This window comes from Corvus cornix, chromosome 3 (assembly GCF_000738735.6).
Source record: "Corvus cornix cornix isolate S_Up_H32 chromosome 3, ASM73873v5, whole genome shotgun sequence".
Classification (NCBI taxonomy): Eukaryota; Metazoa; Chordata; class Aves; order Passeriformes; family Corvidae; genus Corvus; species Corvus cornix.
In genome coordinates this window covers 21203854-21221432 of record NC_047056.1, presented here as the reverse complement: position 1 = coordinate 21221432, position 17579 = coordinate 21203854, and the positions used below count along the sequence as shown (strand labels likewise).

The 17579-nt window shown below is 39.9% G+C and overlaps 1 protein-coding gene across 3 annotated transcripts in view; it reads left to right on the top strand.

Annotated features, from left to right (window-relative positions):
* The window catches only part of KCNK2 (potassium two pore domain channel subfamily K member 2), a 128767-nt gene that overhangs the window by 32725 nt on the left and 78463 nt on the right, over nucleotides 1-17579 (top strand). The gene's annotated exons all lie outside the window — the stretch shown is intronic.

The window sequence follows — 17579 nt, the reverse complement described above, 5'->3', positions numbered from 1 at the left end:
TCAAGGCCAGGTTGGATGGGGCTCTGAACAACCTGGTCTGGTGGAAGGGGTCCCTGTTCATGGTAGGAGAGTTAGAAGATGATCTTTAAGGTCCCTTCCAACCCAGGCCATTCTATGACTCTATTAAATTATATCTACTACTACTGAACTTTTATTGAGGCCTTTAGTAGAATGCTCTGGTGCTTCAGATAAGACATTGACTACTCTCAAATGTTACTGTAATAATTTTAAGGAATTTTGAAAACCATTGGTCAAGAAGAGTATAAAAAACACAGTTGCATATATAATCTGGCCTGGGACTGAAGTGGAAAGACGTATATATAGAAATAACATGATGAAAAATGATAGGCATTCTCACACTTCTGCCACAATCAGGTATCTTCATACCATCAGCAAACAGGAGCAAGACACTCAGGGGATACTACATGCTACTGCTTCCCTCATTCTTTGTCTGTGCTGCTGGGAGCTGAGTCCTTTCTGACAATTGCTGTGACAATTGCTACCCGAAGGGACAGCTGTGGCTTTATGGTGGTCCTGTGAGTTACTGAGAAAGGGCCTGTGCAAGCCACAAAATCAAAGGAGAAAGTGACAGTAGTTGTCCTCTTCAAGGTGGGCCAGAATTCTTGCCTTTAACAAAGTGTATGATACAAAAGTAAAGTTAATTGTAAAACTCAATTGGGACCAGCGCTGTAGCTCAGTGAAACCAGTATTTCACTGCAGATGTTTAACAAGACAGTTCTTCTTTTTCATTGCCTGGGCCCTGCACACGAACTGTGTTGCCATTTGCCTGTACAGCAAGTGTTCTGGGAATCTTACTTACAACTGCTGCAAGAGTATTGGTTCTCTTGCTGAATAAATACAGCCTGATATTAAAAAATCCAAAAGAAGGTAATACATAAGCTCTGCCTTTTTACTAAAGGTAATAAAAGATTAATTTAATGAACAAAGAATTTGTAGCAATCGTTATACTTCTGGTATGCATCAAAAATACACAATATAGTAAAAAGTTGCATCTGAAAATCCTATACTGTATACGTAAAAGAAGAAAAAACTGTTTTAGCATAAGTAAAATCCTCAGAGAGAAGAAACCATATGTTACCAACCTTGCAAAATACATGTCTTTGGTCTTTTAGGTGTTTCATTCCTTTAATCTTGTCTTTATGCAGGCTGTAAGGAGGCTGGGATACTTATATTCAAGAATGTAATTCAGCTTTCTATTCAACTGAGATAAGTATCCAGCAGAAGGGGACAGCCCCATGAAAAGCTCATCCAGACTGCTATTGTGTGGTAAAAAGAAGGCACACAGATGAGGAATGAAGTCCTCTATAGAAGTTTTCTGTAAGTTACAGATGCTACTGCTTCCACAGAAAACTGAGCACTTGTGTAAGGATGAGAACATCATTTTCAAAAGTACAAAGCCATGGAGTAGGGTGGCTTAAAAGATCATGTTTAAAACAAGTGGATGTAAAATGTCTCGCAGTAGAGGTATAATGACAGGAAAGAAAAAATGCTTCTATATCCAGGAAACATGCTTATCAACAAGCTTTGCTTAAGTGTTTGGGATTCCTAGTAAAAGCTGTCCAGAACTCCTGGGTTTAGGTGTGGGTGGAGAACAGCTTCTCCACAAAAACTCAAGTATATTTAAAGGTACAGGCAGACAGAACTGTGAGGGGACAGTGATGGCAGAACTGTGGATGCCTCCAGGACTTGAGAGTGTGCTCTAAAGCAGCCTCTATGTTGGACCTCTTGTTAAAAAATCACCAGTTCTTCAGAAGAGGATCATTCCTTGCACAGGTTGGCAGTCCTCAGAGTTAAGAATGGGGGAAAGTCTATAGTTCTCTATATTGAACTCTCAAACATTCTTTCAAAATACTACAGCTAGGCAGACATTTGTCTGGAAACCTCTGTTTTGGCTTCTCAAAAATGTATTTACTGATCCACTGTGCACTGTGTACTTTTAATCTTAAACTAACATTAAAATGTGCATCAGAGGTCTGTTTCCCATAATCTGTGGGAAAAATGGTGGGATGAGAACTTTGCTTTTACTAAGTTTATTCAACCTTTCAGAGTGCCTTAGCCATGCACAGTTTTTCTGCATGGATGTAATTATACCCTGTACTTTAGCTATGGGTGCCTATTTGCATCTCTGCAAAGAGAGAACATGGGGATGTTTGCCAATCATGAAAGACCAATGCCCTCATCCAGGCTGGTGGCAGACAGAACAAGGCATCAGGAGTGCACATCTGGCACAGTGGGAACAGGGCTCTGTTTCTATTCTTTGCTACCATGAGCTGGAGATGGTGAGAAATTTTTTTGAGGTGTATTAAAATATCTTTGATGACAGAAGCCAGTTCTTCAAGAAAAAAAACTTTGCTCACAGAAAAGCACTGGGCTAACTGAAGCTTCCCATGGGAACCTGCATTTCATCTCTGCTGTAGACACAATAGTGCAACTACTTGATACTGCCAGGCTAGCTAAGGTGTTGGATCAAGCAGAGTAAAACTGTCTCTTACTATTCAATATTCCAGGTGAGGCCCTGAACTGCAGTAACCCATCTTCTGACCACCTGACTACCCCTGCAGTCAGTGCACACACTTCTTCTTAGTTTAGCAGCATCAGTTGCCTTCCTTTTTATTTCTTCTTCATCAGCATCAGCCTCTGATGCCCTTTGATAAAAGAAGAAAAGGGTATTTATCCAAAGTAAGAAAAATAATTTGCAACAGCTGAGAAAATGGAGATGGAAAAGTCCTGAAAAGAAAATATTTCGATAATCAAACAACTCATGGTCAGCCCATACACACTTTCCTGATTAATTTTCCTTGCTCTATCCACAAACATCTATTTTGTTCCCTGTGACTGCCCAGAAAGGGTTGTCCTCTTATTCCCAATGATATATTTTTTTTCTTTTTCACATAGGAACAAGCACAGCCTCTTCTGCAGTTTACAAGCACATACTATAAACAGAAATATATTGTAGGAGAAAGTAACCTTGCTGCCATATGCAAATATCAGAGAAGAATGTGAGGATTTGATTAGAAAGGGTAAAACAGGTTTAGTAATATGAAGAAGTAGCAAGAGCAGAAAAAGGGTGTTCCCACTGCTTTTTAAATCTGTCTTTAAATTATTTACTTGGCACTTTGACAGCTCACAATTTAAATTTTTTCATTCATCTTAATATTTAATCACAGTTTTTAATTATACTAGTAACTTGAGGCTACTTCTTAACTCAGCAATAGCTTCATCTTCTATTAATAAATGGCACATACCCTTGGCTTTGACACTTACTTGCTGTGAGTATTTCGGCTTTGGTAGAACATGCAGTTCAGGACACTGTTACTGCATCTTAAATCTCAAATCTTCTTAAATTATCAGTACAGCATTTAACCCTGATGATAATAATTTAGCATTAAAATGTTCAGTCTTCACTGCAGTTCTTAATGCTACTGTTGCTAAAATTACAGGAGATCAGAGAACAAGTACTTATAAAAAAAAAAATCTTATTCCAAAAGATATTCTTCCAGATGATTTTTCTTCTCAGTCTGCAGAAGAGACAGACTGGTACCTGAGAGCTGTGGGTTGGAAGAATGTTACATCTCCATGTGTGGCTGGCAGGGTTTGGGATGAAGGGTTTGGGGTTTTTTTTTGAGCTGCATGCCAGATGAACTCCCTTGCTGGGGTTACAGCACTCATGTGGCACTGGGCTGCATTGGTTTGGATGCTGCTGGGGAACAGAGGCCATCCAGCCCAAATCCACCAGGGAACACTAAAAGATCTGGGGCTTGCTGAGCTATCTACTCTCCCCACAGCTCTCTGAAATCTATGTGGCTCTGTGACGACTACAGAATGTGATGTATGGGTTCAAGAAATTTGACCGTCTTTCCCCTGAGCCTCTGAGACCAAACTCCTGTTTTTTCAGGCAGTGTGTCAGATAAATATTTTTTTATAAATTGGCCACCCTCTATTTTACAATGTTAAGTTTGTGTTCTCATCCTCCTTATTGAGATATTGCTCCAAAAGTTGGGTCTTCTCTTGCTTTTTGTGATTTCCAGCCAAAATTTATTCACAGAATAAATTCTGATTTTGTTGCCAATATGGTTCCTTAGCTCAAAAAAGACTCTTTGATTGATCTACACACAGTAATCAGATGTCTTCTCAGCATTCCTTTTGCCAGACTAAGTGAGCTGAGCTCTTCCAGTTTCTTTTTACATGATTCATCTAGAAATCTTTATGGTTTCTCTTTGGATTAATTTTTGTGGCTCGCCAGTGACTAGAACTAAGTGCACTTTTCCTACTGACACTTCACCAGGATTGGCATACAGCACTCTGATGGCACTTGCTGGCCAAACCTCACCTCCTATGTACTGTTGATACTAGCAAAAAAAATCAGTATGAACAAAAGTGTGGATTTAAGAGAAATTTGATTAAATCAGACTACAAGGACCGAGCTTATTATGCGGCACATCTTTGTAGTCACACAGTGGTAACATGGGGGTCACAACCAGAACCCGGTGGCTCACACAGGTAGTGCTATTTGTAGGTCATCTGAAAGGATCAGTATCACAAATATGTGATGTTAGGTGGCTTTCTGCTCAAGGGGCTGGCACTCTGGGTTTCATTCATAATGTACTAACCCTCTCCATCCACTTATTGGAGACTTACTGCTCGTAAAAATTTCTTTCCTGTCAGCTGTGGCCATAAAGCTTATCTTAGACTCAGGTTGAAGCAAGGGTTTAAGCTTAATTGGACTGTGAATAGTCTAAGGCAGAAGCGTAACATTTCCTGTGCGATGTTGTGCTTTGAACCAGAAGAGATCAACACCAAGAGGAAGAAGAGAAGCATCAGCTGCCGTTTCTCCCAAGCTCCAGTGTTACACATCCATGCTACATATGTGTTAGTTTACCTCTTAACCATTAGAAAGATTCTTCAGGGTTATAAGATCCCACCCAGGCACTCGCAGTAATTACCACTGAGAGCACTCTATGGTATCTGAAGAAGAAGCAGGGAAAGTAACACACATTTGGTGTCAGAAAAGCAAAGGAAAATGTGAGGGATGGAGAACTTGAAATAGCAGGTAAGGACTACAGCTATTGCATCTGGGCTTCTCATGAAATTCATCAGGCAGAGAGATTAAAGGAGTATTTTTTCCCTTCAGAAAAAAAAGTTTCTAAAGAGTGAGGTGCACAAAAGCTAGCTACTCTTCTTTTTCCATTAACCTCAGGCCAGAGGCAGTGGATGTAATTTAATAGCCTACAATTAAAGGAGAGCAGTCTAATTACCAGTTTGTGCTAAAAAAAAAAAATTTCAAGAGAGTCCCACTCTTTGAAGGAATGAAATTCTGAGAGAATTAATTGCAAGTGAGATACCCAAAAGAGAAATTTATTTAATATTTTAAAAAAAATCTGATTTTTGCTGTTTATGGGATCCTAATTTTGAGACCAGGCTACAGTAGAGAGACCAAAATTGAGAGAGAAACATGGTATGAGATTCTGACTTACATTTAGAAGCATGTGTTAGTGTTCCAGGCTGGAAAACACTTCTGGATGAGAATGCAAGTTTTAGAAAGAAAAGAGATGATGCTACAGAAGATTGGGCTGACAAACTAGTCTTAGTAAAAAAAAAAAATAAAAGGCTGACAAAATAATAAAAAAAACACTTTAACAATTCAGTTCTCATATGGAGTGAATTTATGAAAAGTAATGTGAAAGTTTCCATTTATCAGAAAAAAAAATGGGAACAAAGCAATGCCTGGCCTTTGATAGAGCTACTAGTTTGTCAAGAAACAAAGCTATCTATGGGAAGCTGTACCTAAAAGGAAATTAAGTATAGGTATTCTGCACAGCAGAGAAGATTTTTCCATGGAGATTGCTCAGATAGAGCCCTATTTGAGATGACTGAAATGTGCCCTTGAACATGAATGGTATTGTGGCTTATAAACTGGATATTGATACCCAGATCAATATGAAACCTTAAATCAATTTGGATACAAAGAAAAAAGCCCAGGTTGTACAGTGACAAAGTCAGTTCAATAGCAGCTGTATACAAACTAAATGTAATTGCAAGGCAGTCTCTTGAAAACAGAATTTTACTTGTTATTGAAGGAGACAGAAGCTGGAAATATGTGTAGTGCTTCTCCTTGCAGGGAGACTGCAAAGCTAGAAGGCCAGAACCATTTGGAGATAAAAAGAAAAACAAATTAAAAAACTCCAAACTAAATTAAGATACAGGCAGCAAAGGAAAAATTAGGAGGGAAATTTCACATACACACACACACACACACAAAAAAAAAAAAAAAAAATTAAAATACTTATTACTGTTGTAAAAGAGCACTGAGGAACATGTAGAATGAAAATCACAAGTATTTAAACATGTGCATGATGAAAGAAACTTTCTATCCATGATCATGATATCCATTATATGTTTTGGAGATTTTAGAAACGTCCATTACAAAGGAAAAAAATGTCCCAGTTCTCTCAGTGCATACTTAGTACACAAAGAGATAAAGCCCAACCTGTCAAAAATTTCTTGTCCACAGGAAACTCCTAGTGTTCTCAAGTCACTGTTTTCTAGATCCCCTTGATAAAAATGGATGTAACAGTGCTTTTTCACCTCAAAGAATTACTGAAATAGAGACCACTTCAAAAAGTTTAACATGTATATGCTATTGTAATGAGGCCAGTGCACACATCTTACCTACCTAAACTTCATAGTCTGTACTAGAGAGAAAATTTATGTTAAGGAATAAATTAATAACTCACTTTGAATAATTGGCATTCTAAATTAATATGTGACTGTGTTTTGGCTTGATTCATACACTGATTTTAAATATGATGGGTAAGTGGTTTCTATTGTAGTTCCCCTTTATCCAAATCCAAGATGCATGTACTTTTTTAAGGCACAGTTTTGTTAGTGTTTGCCTTTTGTGCTTTCTGCAGTGAGTATTTTCTGAGAGCTGCACTCTGCTGAACACCCATGGCAACTTCTTAAGTGGACAGGCTATTCCTGTGCCATGGTATGTGTGAGCGCTTCCCATTTGCCAGTGCTCAGAAGCAGGTGCAGGCTGACTGTCACTGCTGTGCTGGGGCAAGATGCAGCTGTGCACCACCCCCTTGTCCCTGCATCTGCCAGACCCAGTTCCCATGGTGAGGGAAGCCCAGGCCCAGCTGGAACATGAGCCACAGCACGCTGTAGCCGGGCGTTGGTCTGAAGGCTCCATGCAGCAGGACCCTGGGGCGTGCCAAGGCTTGCAGGGGAGTGTAAGTACAGACACTGACACACAGAATGTGAGAACCGACTGCTCCAAGTTTCCAGGCTTCCTTTGAAGTCGATGGGAATTTGCCTGAATCAGGTACACATAAAAATGGGATAGAAGTGTTCAGTTTTGGCCTGTTAGGACATGGGTGTCAATAGAAAATGCTTTATTGCTGAAATCATAAGCAGCTTGCTAAATATTTTGGGCTTAACAATACTCCACCCAACAGCTTGCTGGTTAAAGCATTCACAAGGAGGTAGATGTGAGCATAGATCTCCTCTCCTGTTTCCTGAGTGAATGTTTCAGCCACTGACTTGCACTAAGTGGTGACTTTGTTCTCTCCCTTTTTCCTCCAACTCTTCCCATTTTTCATTCTGTCCTTGTTAAGCACTTTAAAAGAAGCCCACCAAAACAATGCCTGGGATCTGAAGTGTGGACAGTTCCTCCCTTGAGAGATTTAAATCCCAGATCTTGACAGGGTTTAGTGCACCTCCTTTCCTTGGTGTTGCTCAGTGCCTAGCTTCTAGCGGCTCCTGAAAGACCACTGTGAGTTCCTCTCATGGGTGACTGACTTTCCTCACACAGGAAACTCAGACTCTGACTTTGGACTGCATCTGATGTGTTTAACCAAAGCTCAGTGAGTCAGTGCAGAGCATGGTGACTCTGAAATCACTGTGCCAACTAAGTCTGAAGCTCAGAAGAGCTGAGGTGAAATCACAACTGCTAATGACCATAAGAGAGAGATAACGATGGCTGATTTTATTTTAGGGATGTAAATAAAATGTGCTGCATCAATACACAGTAACTGATGAGATGTGAATCTGGACTGGAAGAAAGACAGGGTCACTTACCCTTGTCCTCCCTCATTGAAGGCAACTAGACCATGTAATTCCTTTCACAAGCTGGTGACCCTCCAGCCTCCAGCTTGACATTGTACATTCTGTATAAGTAATAACTAGGGCTTTTAGCTAGTGTGTAAGTGCAGTATATGTAGATAAATATGTAGATACAAGAGATGTCTTGCATGTGCAAGTGGGATATTGAGGATGAATTGCTGTTAGGATATCAGTAATTGTTACATACAGCTGTAATGTTACTTACTTGGAGGGAAACATGGCTGTCTGTGACACTTGAAGTATAAGTTGTGTTTTTCCATAAAGAGCTTCCTGTTAAATATTCCACGCAGCAGCCACTATGCTTACATTCTTCCCTAAGTGGTCATTTTGAATGGCAAGCAGTTCAGCACTTATTGACAGGTTGCTTTCTTGTCTAAAAATAGAGGAATGTGTGTATCCTTGTACACAGCAGGTAGGCAAGTAATAATGAAAGTGATTGATGATAAAAAGCTTGCTTTCTACTCTCCTGTCATCAACAACCTATTGAGATCAAGAGAACACTGGGATAGAAATTAATCTTCCCTGAGTTATTCTAAACAGTCAACTGATAGGAGATTTCTTTGATCTCATTCAATTGAAATTGATTAATTCTGTTAATTACTCTGAACTGAGTTAGCAGGAATTTTCTGCGTGTTGCAGCATCCTTGATGGTTTGCCTTCTTGCATGCCAAACAAGTAAACTTGGTAAAGAATTTGAAAAATGATGTCAACCTAGTGTTTGCTGACTAAGACTGATAATGACTATCAGTGATAAATACCTGTAGAAATTATCAGATGTAATTTGTTTGTGTACTTGGATTTTTTACTGAAACTGTCATCGGTTAAAATACATAAACAGTCCTTGGGGCAGGAACTCCTGAATTCTTCTGCCAGGTAAATGCACGAACACTAAGCTAGGAATATTTTCTCTCCTTCTACCTCTGTCCATTTCATACTTCATGAATCCTTAATCCTGTAGGAAGAACTGGGATTACATTAGAGTACTTTAATACCTGCTGGATTATGGGATTGTCATAAACCTAGGGCAGTCCCCCAAGTTTCATGCCAACTCCTTATTCCTGATGCCTGCTGGGAAGGTTCCGATTAACATTTATAGTGCAGGACTAACCTCCTACCTGGAATCTGTTTTTTTTCCAGTTGGCAGACTGAATCTTTAGAGCTAGAGGAGGTATTTGGGGTGCTTGGTACTGTACAAATAGTCTGACATACACTGAAGGATTTGCCAGATACTGAGGACATGGCTGCTTAAGGTTTGTCAGCCATCCTGAAATCTGTCTTTGCTTTATCTAGCTTTCAGTCAAAAAGAAAACTAATTTATTGTGCTAAAATGTTATTATTAAAAAAATTATCAGTGAGTATTTCTGGAGAGAGGTATGAGAAATGAAACAATAAAATGTGTTGTAGGTACCTGTTATTTTAGCTAAGCTTCAAAGTGGTTTGTCTTTCCCATGTAGCTAGTACGGACTTAAGCCAAAATAACTTCCAAAATACTTACCACAGCCCTCTGGTCCTGGGATCCAGTTCTCTTCCATCCTGCCTGATACAGGCTCTATAAAGATGCCTTTGGAGTGCCCTTCTGTGACACTGTAGCTCAGCTGGAAGTCAGCAGCTAATTGACTCTGAAGAAACCCTTTATGCAATAGGAAGGCAAAGCAGCCTGACAAGCTCAGTACTTGCTCTGGGGGTAAACAGGTAATTTACCTGTTTCCAGTAAAATTCTTTCTGTTGATGGCAAGGGAGGTGATACTTGCTGAGCACCCACGTGAGTATATTACTATTTATAACACTCAAGTGTAAAACTTCTTGTGCACAAATATGTAAGTGGGAACAACAAATACAGCTCTGTAATATTTCCCAGAGATCAGATAAAATTACAGGGCAGTGCACTGGAGTCCAGTAATGTGTTAGGATCAGTGATCTCTTAAGTGTGGCTTGCTTGAACTGGGCTTACTTGAACACTGGAGTGATAGGCTCTCTCCAGGAAGGTTAAAGATGTGGATTTAAGTGTCTTTATGCAGAAGAAACAATTAGAGTCCTTTTTGCTTATTCTGAGAGAGTCTTGCAATCATTGCACTATTATGCACTGGAGGCTTTTCTTTTATTTGTGTTTTAAAAGAAAGCGTATCTACTGTTTGCATAAAGTTTGTCCTGCTAGCCTTCCAAAAAGGCCAAATGAAGGGCTATTTTCTGGATCAATTGGGCATAAGAATTGGGCATAATGTTGAGCAGAATGGTAGGAAGCATGTTTGTGTCCAGAAGCAGAAAGCTTGTTCAAGACCACCAGTGGTGAAAACTGAGCCACACAGAAATTAAAATAAACTTCTTTTTTTTGGGATCACTGTTTTGCTTCTAGACACCTCTGTCCAGGTCGGATGTTATGCCTCTCACTTGCAAAATGATATAAAAGCCCCCAAAGGAGCTGACAAAAGGGTAACTCCAGAACTGAAGGCAACACATACATGCAGTGGGAGTACCATAATTAAGCCAGTTTGCCATGCTGAGGGATCAGGGTTCCCAGTTTGAGTGTGCTGCTGGGAAGGCCACACCTGCCCTGCCTTTGGAAGCTGGCAATACTTTTGTGTTTTATGCTGCACAATCCTTGGCATACAGCAGCTTGCTCTGAATTCCCACACAGCTCCTTGTGTGGGGTTCTGCTCTGATGTACAGCAGATATATCCAGGATATCCAAAATCCTTCACATCTGGATTACATGTATTTTTGTGGATTTGCTGGCTGGAGGAAGGACCCCACTCCCTGTGACCCTGTAAGTTAGGAGTAAGGGATGGGGTTTTTTCCCACAAATCTACTTTGCTAGTTATAATATTGTGATCAGGGCTGACTTTCCAAAATATTCCAGGCAATTTTTATGAGTTAGTAAAATCACCAGATCTTCCCTCTAAAATAAAGAAATTGCCAATAAGTCCACAAGAATCTGGTGCAAATATTCAGCCTGAGGCTTCTTTGCTCACTGCTTTTGTTGTATTTCTTTCACTGAGATACTCTTACTGGATAAAGCCTTAGGTAAATTTTTTGAGTCATAATCCCCTTAATATCCGAAGTTGTTATGAGAGAGAACATGAAAAGCTAAGAAAGCAATAATTTCAGGAATTGGTTTCTTTATGGCTTTTCTATTAAATTTTTCCTGGCAATCATGCTCATTAATTTGCTGTACTCCCCTTTTTAACACACACACTCACAAAATCACAGAAAGTTTACAAAAATTGTTGTTGCCAATATAAATAATTTAGAAAAATAATTCTTTTTATTCAAGAGTACCTTTTACACTAACATAATGGGTTTTTTTACAATTTTACTTGCCCATTTATGTGATGGGGCAATTAATTGTTTTGGGAAAATGATTAGAAAAATATTAATCTGTTGAGAATTTTAGAAATAGAATAGCTTTTATGTCCAGGCTGCTAAAATGTAATGGAAATTTCATAATATTAATTTTAGCTGTTTTATGGGAAGGGATCATACAAAATAACTTTCTCACCAGTCACAGCCCTAAGCGCATCTGGTTCTCTTTGGTGCCTGGGGTATTACATCTGGGGTATATTTATATTTGCTGTGCAAAGATGAAAATATGGGCCAGCCCTGTATTTTCTACCTATATTTTCCTTGGAGCCAGAGCCCAGCTTTTAATGTTCCCACTACCAACAGAAAATAAAACATAAAACTGTACAAGCTCATGGCTGAGTTTTCTTGCATGCTTGACATCAGTGGCAGGACACAACTGAAAGACCTTTCTTCTGGCAGGAGTATATAGATTGGAAGCCACTTTAAAGCTGAAAAGATGAGTATGAACCTGTAGCCTGTTCTCGTGCCAACACAGTCTATAGCTGCCAGTCAAAGATTAAATCACCAAGCCCTGAATTTCAAGATTACATTTTAAAGAAAATAGAAGGAAGTGCCTTCAAGGATGGAAGTGCTGAGCAATGCCAATGCATGATACATCCGAATGGCAGGAATTTATGTTTCTTGTTCCCCGAGCACCTTATGTAAACTGGGCTCTGCTCACCCAGCTTTCTGCCTGCATGGTGTTAGTGGCATCTTTATCACAGCAGAAAGAACAGCCTTTAGAACAAGCTACTGAGTAAAAAAAAAAAAAAGAGTAAAAAGACTACCAAAAGCTATCTTTCTCTAAAAAAATCTGTAACATCCTTTTCAGACATATCTCTATGTAGCTGAACAAAGAGTTTGCCAGAAAACAGTCTCTTGTGCATATTTGAAAATAATTCATAGATTTCATTACACTTTTATGGCTAAAGCCAGGTAGAGTAGAGTCTGGGGGTTTTATAACATAGATGATACTTAATGTTCTCCTTTTTCATCGCCTCATTTGTATTCTTTATTTCTGCTAGCAAGTCCTTTCATTATCCCTGCATGATACTTATTTAGTATTGCCAGGGCTATTTTCTCTTGTTTTCTCTTTGTCCGGTTTGTTTTGTTTCTGCCAAATCTTATTTGTGGATTACTCTAAAAAAAATCACTAATGCTATTTTAGGTGATTTCCAGTGTCCTCTGTCTGTATTTTATTTTATTTACAGATTGTCATGTCATAGGTCTGTGTCACTAATTCCAGAGTTCCCTAAAATGTGGATATAGTACTTTACAAATACAAAAAGTCCTCAGCTCCTCAAGACATGGTTTAAAGTAAGCTTACGGACTCAAGGAAAACTCTCTTTAGAGTCAACACAAACTTCAGCCATTCTCATCAGGCCTGAGGTGTGCAGTCATATGTATGTTTTTTCTTTCAAAATACTCCCTGCTCTTTTCCAGTCTGCAAAGACAATACAGAGATTATGTTTCCCTCTCATAAATCATCCAGTACCACCATGAAAATCAGTTGCATGATTGGTACTATTGGGTGTGGACAGACAGATATGAAATCTATATATTCCCGTTGTCAGCCTCTTGTTATGAAGAGACCACAATGGCAAAAATGGAAAACAAATTACAAGCCAGCAATTTTGTAGAACATTTTGGTGACTACAGAAAAGCATTTTGTAATCATCCCAAAGCACTACTAGCTGTCCCTCAAGGAGATCAGTAATTCAAAGTACTAGTAAGTTTTTTCTGTGCATAAATAATCCATAATAATGGTGACATATGGCAATTCACATTTATCACTGATGAGAATGGCTCTGAAACTTAGTTATAATCATTGGTTCTGAAGCTGTCCAAGCATAATAGATTTGTGGAAACAAATATGAAAAAACAGTGGCAGAACATGTGATAAATAAATCCCATTAGGTCCGGTAACACGACACAGGCAGGGAGGAAATCCACCGGGAGATCTGCAAGTCAGTAAAGAAAAATATACACTCACAATATTAATTACAACAGTGAATACTTCATGGGTTCTAAAACAACTTCCCTCTTGCTGCAAGTGGATAAATAGATAAGGCTTACTAGCAATGGAAAGAATTAGAACCTAATTAAGACTGAAAACTGAGCTGTATGAAAATAGATGAGCACATATAAACATTTTTTCTAGTAATTTATGAGGTGAGAAACAATGGCTTTTCTGCTTAATAAATAATTTGTCACACTGTAGGACAGACACTCATGCTAGGGAGATAAAACTCATTAATATTGTGTGGTGCAGTCGGTATGCTGGAGGAAAGGGATGCCATCCAGAGGGACCCTGGCAAGCTTGGGTGGTGTCACTCAACATGAGCTGGCAGTGTGCACTCACAGCCCAAAAAGCCAACCAAATCCTGGGCTGCGTGCAAAGGAACAGGTCCAGCAGGTCAAGGGATCTGGTTCTCCCTCTCTACTCTGCTCTGGTGAGTCCCCACCTGCAGTGCCGCATCCAGCTCTGGGGATCCCAACCTAAAAATGACATGGAGCTCTTGGAGCAAGTCCAGAGGAGGTTATGAAGTTGGTAAGAGGACTGGAGCACCTCCCCTACAAAGACAGGCTGAAAAAGTTGGGGCTGTTCAGCTCAGAGAAGAGAAGGCTGCGTGGAGAACTCAGCAATCTTCCAGTATCTGAAGGGGACCTACAGGGAAGCTGGAGAGGGACTTTTTGTCAGGAACTGTAGTGATAGAACAAAAGGAAATTGATATAATTTGGAAAGAGGGTAAATTTAATTTAGATATTAGGAAGAAATTCTTTACTGTGGGGGTGGTGAGGCACTGGAACAGGTGGCCCAGAGAGGTTGTGGATGCCCCAAAGCTGGAGCTGTTCAAGGCCAGGTTGGATACAGCTTTGAGCAACCTGGTCTAGTAGGAGGTGTCCCTGCTCCTGGCAGGTGGGTTGGGACCAGATGGTCTTTAGGGTCACTGCCAACCCTTAACATTCTATGATTCTGTGATTCTGCAGTACATATTCTAGTTCCCCCGCGTATGCCTAATTAATTTCAAACTGTGAATTAGAACAGATCATGTATTTTTCAATGGGACTGTTTTAGGGCTTTACCATTTCTAGAGGCAGAGGAGGGCTGAGTATCACTCAGTTGCAAGTGTCTCCTGCCTATTGCCTTCTCCCTAGTACTGGGAGGGTGTGTTTTCAGCACGGTCACTTGAAGCAGTCTGGCATCCCTACTGCTTGTGAAGAACATGGTCTGCCTTTTTGTTTGCTCCAAAGAGAAGCAGGCTGTGTGCCATTAGTTCCTCGTTTAGTTTAAATTCCCATAGCAGGATACAACTAATGGTTTAATGGTGAAATACAGTGACATGGCATGGCCTTAATGTCATAATTATCCATAAAGAACTGGCAGAGATCTTTTAATGGTTCCAAAGAAGTCAAGAGACAAGTCATTTGTAACTCCTGCTGAATAAGTAAAACGAGCCTTAAAATTAACTTACTATGTAAGTCCAGTCGTGTTTCTGCAATGCTTTCTGGTAATAAAACTTAGCAGTAGAAGAGGTTTATCCTTGACTTTAACTGGGTGTATGGTTTGGCCAAATATTGAAGAGAAGCTTTCCTGCTATCATGTGATGAGGAAGAGGAGAGGATGCTGCGCTCAGCAGGTCCCAAAGCCTACAGCAATGCACTGTTTAATCAAAGGCACAGGTCCCCTGTGGCCAATTAAACAGGTGCCCACATTAATAAGCTGCTGTTGAAGTCAGTGAGGCAAATGCTCTCACTGGAACCCTTGTCATAACAGTCCCTTGGGAATGTACAAATTCTTGGTAACTAAATAAGATTGAAGAAGGCTGGAACCAGTGGTGCCTCCCATTACACAGCTGGTTAAAGGAGAAGAGCATTTACTGCTCCCAAAGCTGGGGGCTTGGCAGAAGCCTCTTGCTCTGGGCACAAAGCAAGTGTTCTTCATCACCTCCCAGGGAGGGGATGGCTCCTGAAGTAGGAAGAGGAAAAGAAAGTGCTAGTGACAGGTAAGAGTACTTTTTACATGAGACTTTTAAATGGGTCTTTATAGGGTAATATTTCTCTGGAATAACTATTTCCTTACAAGTGACCTCCTGTCCTATCAAAGCTACGTTTAGATCATCTGCAGCTGTTATTTCCATGAATATGAGATTGCTATGTTTATCATGCAACTTTGACTTCCTCTGCATGCTGCATGCCTGTCTCTCTTGGCTGAGCCTACTTTTAATATTTCAAAGAGTTGAGCAGCTTCCAGCAGCCACCGTCTGTGAGTATTGTGGTCATCCTAAACTCATGCCAATACATTTTTAGACAGCATTTGACAGTCCTGTACTTTGTGAGTTTTTCCTCATGTTAGCGTGAAATACACAAGCACGCTTATACTTAATCTTAAAAACATTTTTTTTTTCCAGTTTGTTCAGATAAATCTCCTTGGCTCAGCAGCAGACCCATTTGCTTGCAAGGCTGGAATTCCATGTTGTAGCCCCTTTTACTACTTAATTTTTTCTGTGTTGGTTAGCAGGAAGTTTTGCCAGGGCTGCATTTAAGAGTGTTTGTTTAGTAAAGCTCAGGCTTGATGCGTCAAGCTGGTCAAATGTCAGTTCCAAATTTGAGGGCAAAATGGTCACACAAAATATTCAAGCAATGTGTGGTGTACATTGCAAAAAAAAAAAAAATTGGTGAGCATGACTCCATGGAGTAAAGGCTGATGCTGTATAAGGCCTCCAGAAAACAGGAGCTGCTGTACACTGTAGTTTTTATTGTAGACTACAAAAAGAATTACTGGATTTGAAGGTGTCTATCACTGCTGTATGTGTAGTGTTTATATCCCAGGTAGAAACGAGAATGCAGAGCTCAAGTCCACTCTAAGTAAGTGGTAAGCTCCAGCTGAGGACTGCATTTGGGATCACAATAGGTGGAAAATATCAGCAAACTGAAAGTAGACAATGGAGATCTTTACTAGGTAATTAATGGAAATAACTACTTTCACAGAGACAGCTCTTCAGCTCTTAAGGTTAAGGTACCAACGCAGTCATTCCTGGAGTGGATCTCAAAATGGTTTCTTCCCATTGGGTGGAATCCCTAAATTTAAGGCCTGCTCCAAACCCTCCTGAAGCTATTGGAAGGCTTCCCATAGATTTCAATTTGTAGGCAATAAGTATGACCTTTTTTAAGCTTTTAATAATAATTCCTTCACTCAAGGATAAACAAAATCTCATTCCAAATATTTAGATTTCTAAAGAAAGGCATGTAGTACTATTTTCCATAGTATTTTATAGCAACACAGGTCAGCATGGAGGAAAATGTTCACACCTGTTTTCCCATAGGATGTTCAAAGAAATCCTGTGAACTGATTCTTTTCCACAAGATAGGAACAGGAAGTGCTTACATAGGCTAATGATTAAGAAATCTGCTGGAGAGAAAGGGCGAAAGACGATGTTTTGGGAGGGGTTATTTTGTGTCAAAAAGATTCAGGTGTGAAAATCTTTTATCTTCGAGAATTCCTTGAGCGAGGGAGTATCAGTAGTCAGAAGCAGTTTCTCTTGTGTTTGATGATTGGGACTGTGTTAATGAAGCCAACCCTGCGACTGAAGATCTGCTTGCAAGGGGTTTTTGGACTGGGCCCAGTGGCTGCCGTTACTTGACAGGGGCTCTGCTGGTTCCCAGGGATGGGCAGCAATGAGCTACAGCTCGCTCTGAAATAGCAGAGGCAGCTTCCTGCCCTGTGCTGCATCTTGTGGAGACTTGTGGATGCACTGGGGGAGAGTGGTATGATTGATGTTGCTGAAATTGGAGTCCTAAGTAACTCGATATTACACTCATTTGTATTATGTCACACTGATATGGAGAAGCGTTAAAATAAGTGACTTCTAAAGTGTTTGCTGATGGTGCTGCTGATTTAAGTGGGATTATAGCCCATTAAACACCCGATGTATGACTGTCTTTGGCCATTTTACGGATACAGCCTCTGGCTTTAAATATTTGAGACTTATACCCATTTGTTATGGTGAGTAATTTTTTAGACTTGTTAGAGTGGTTGAGGGAGCAGTTTTTGGTTTCTCTTGGTAAATTCTCTTCTAGGATTTGTCTTCTAG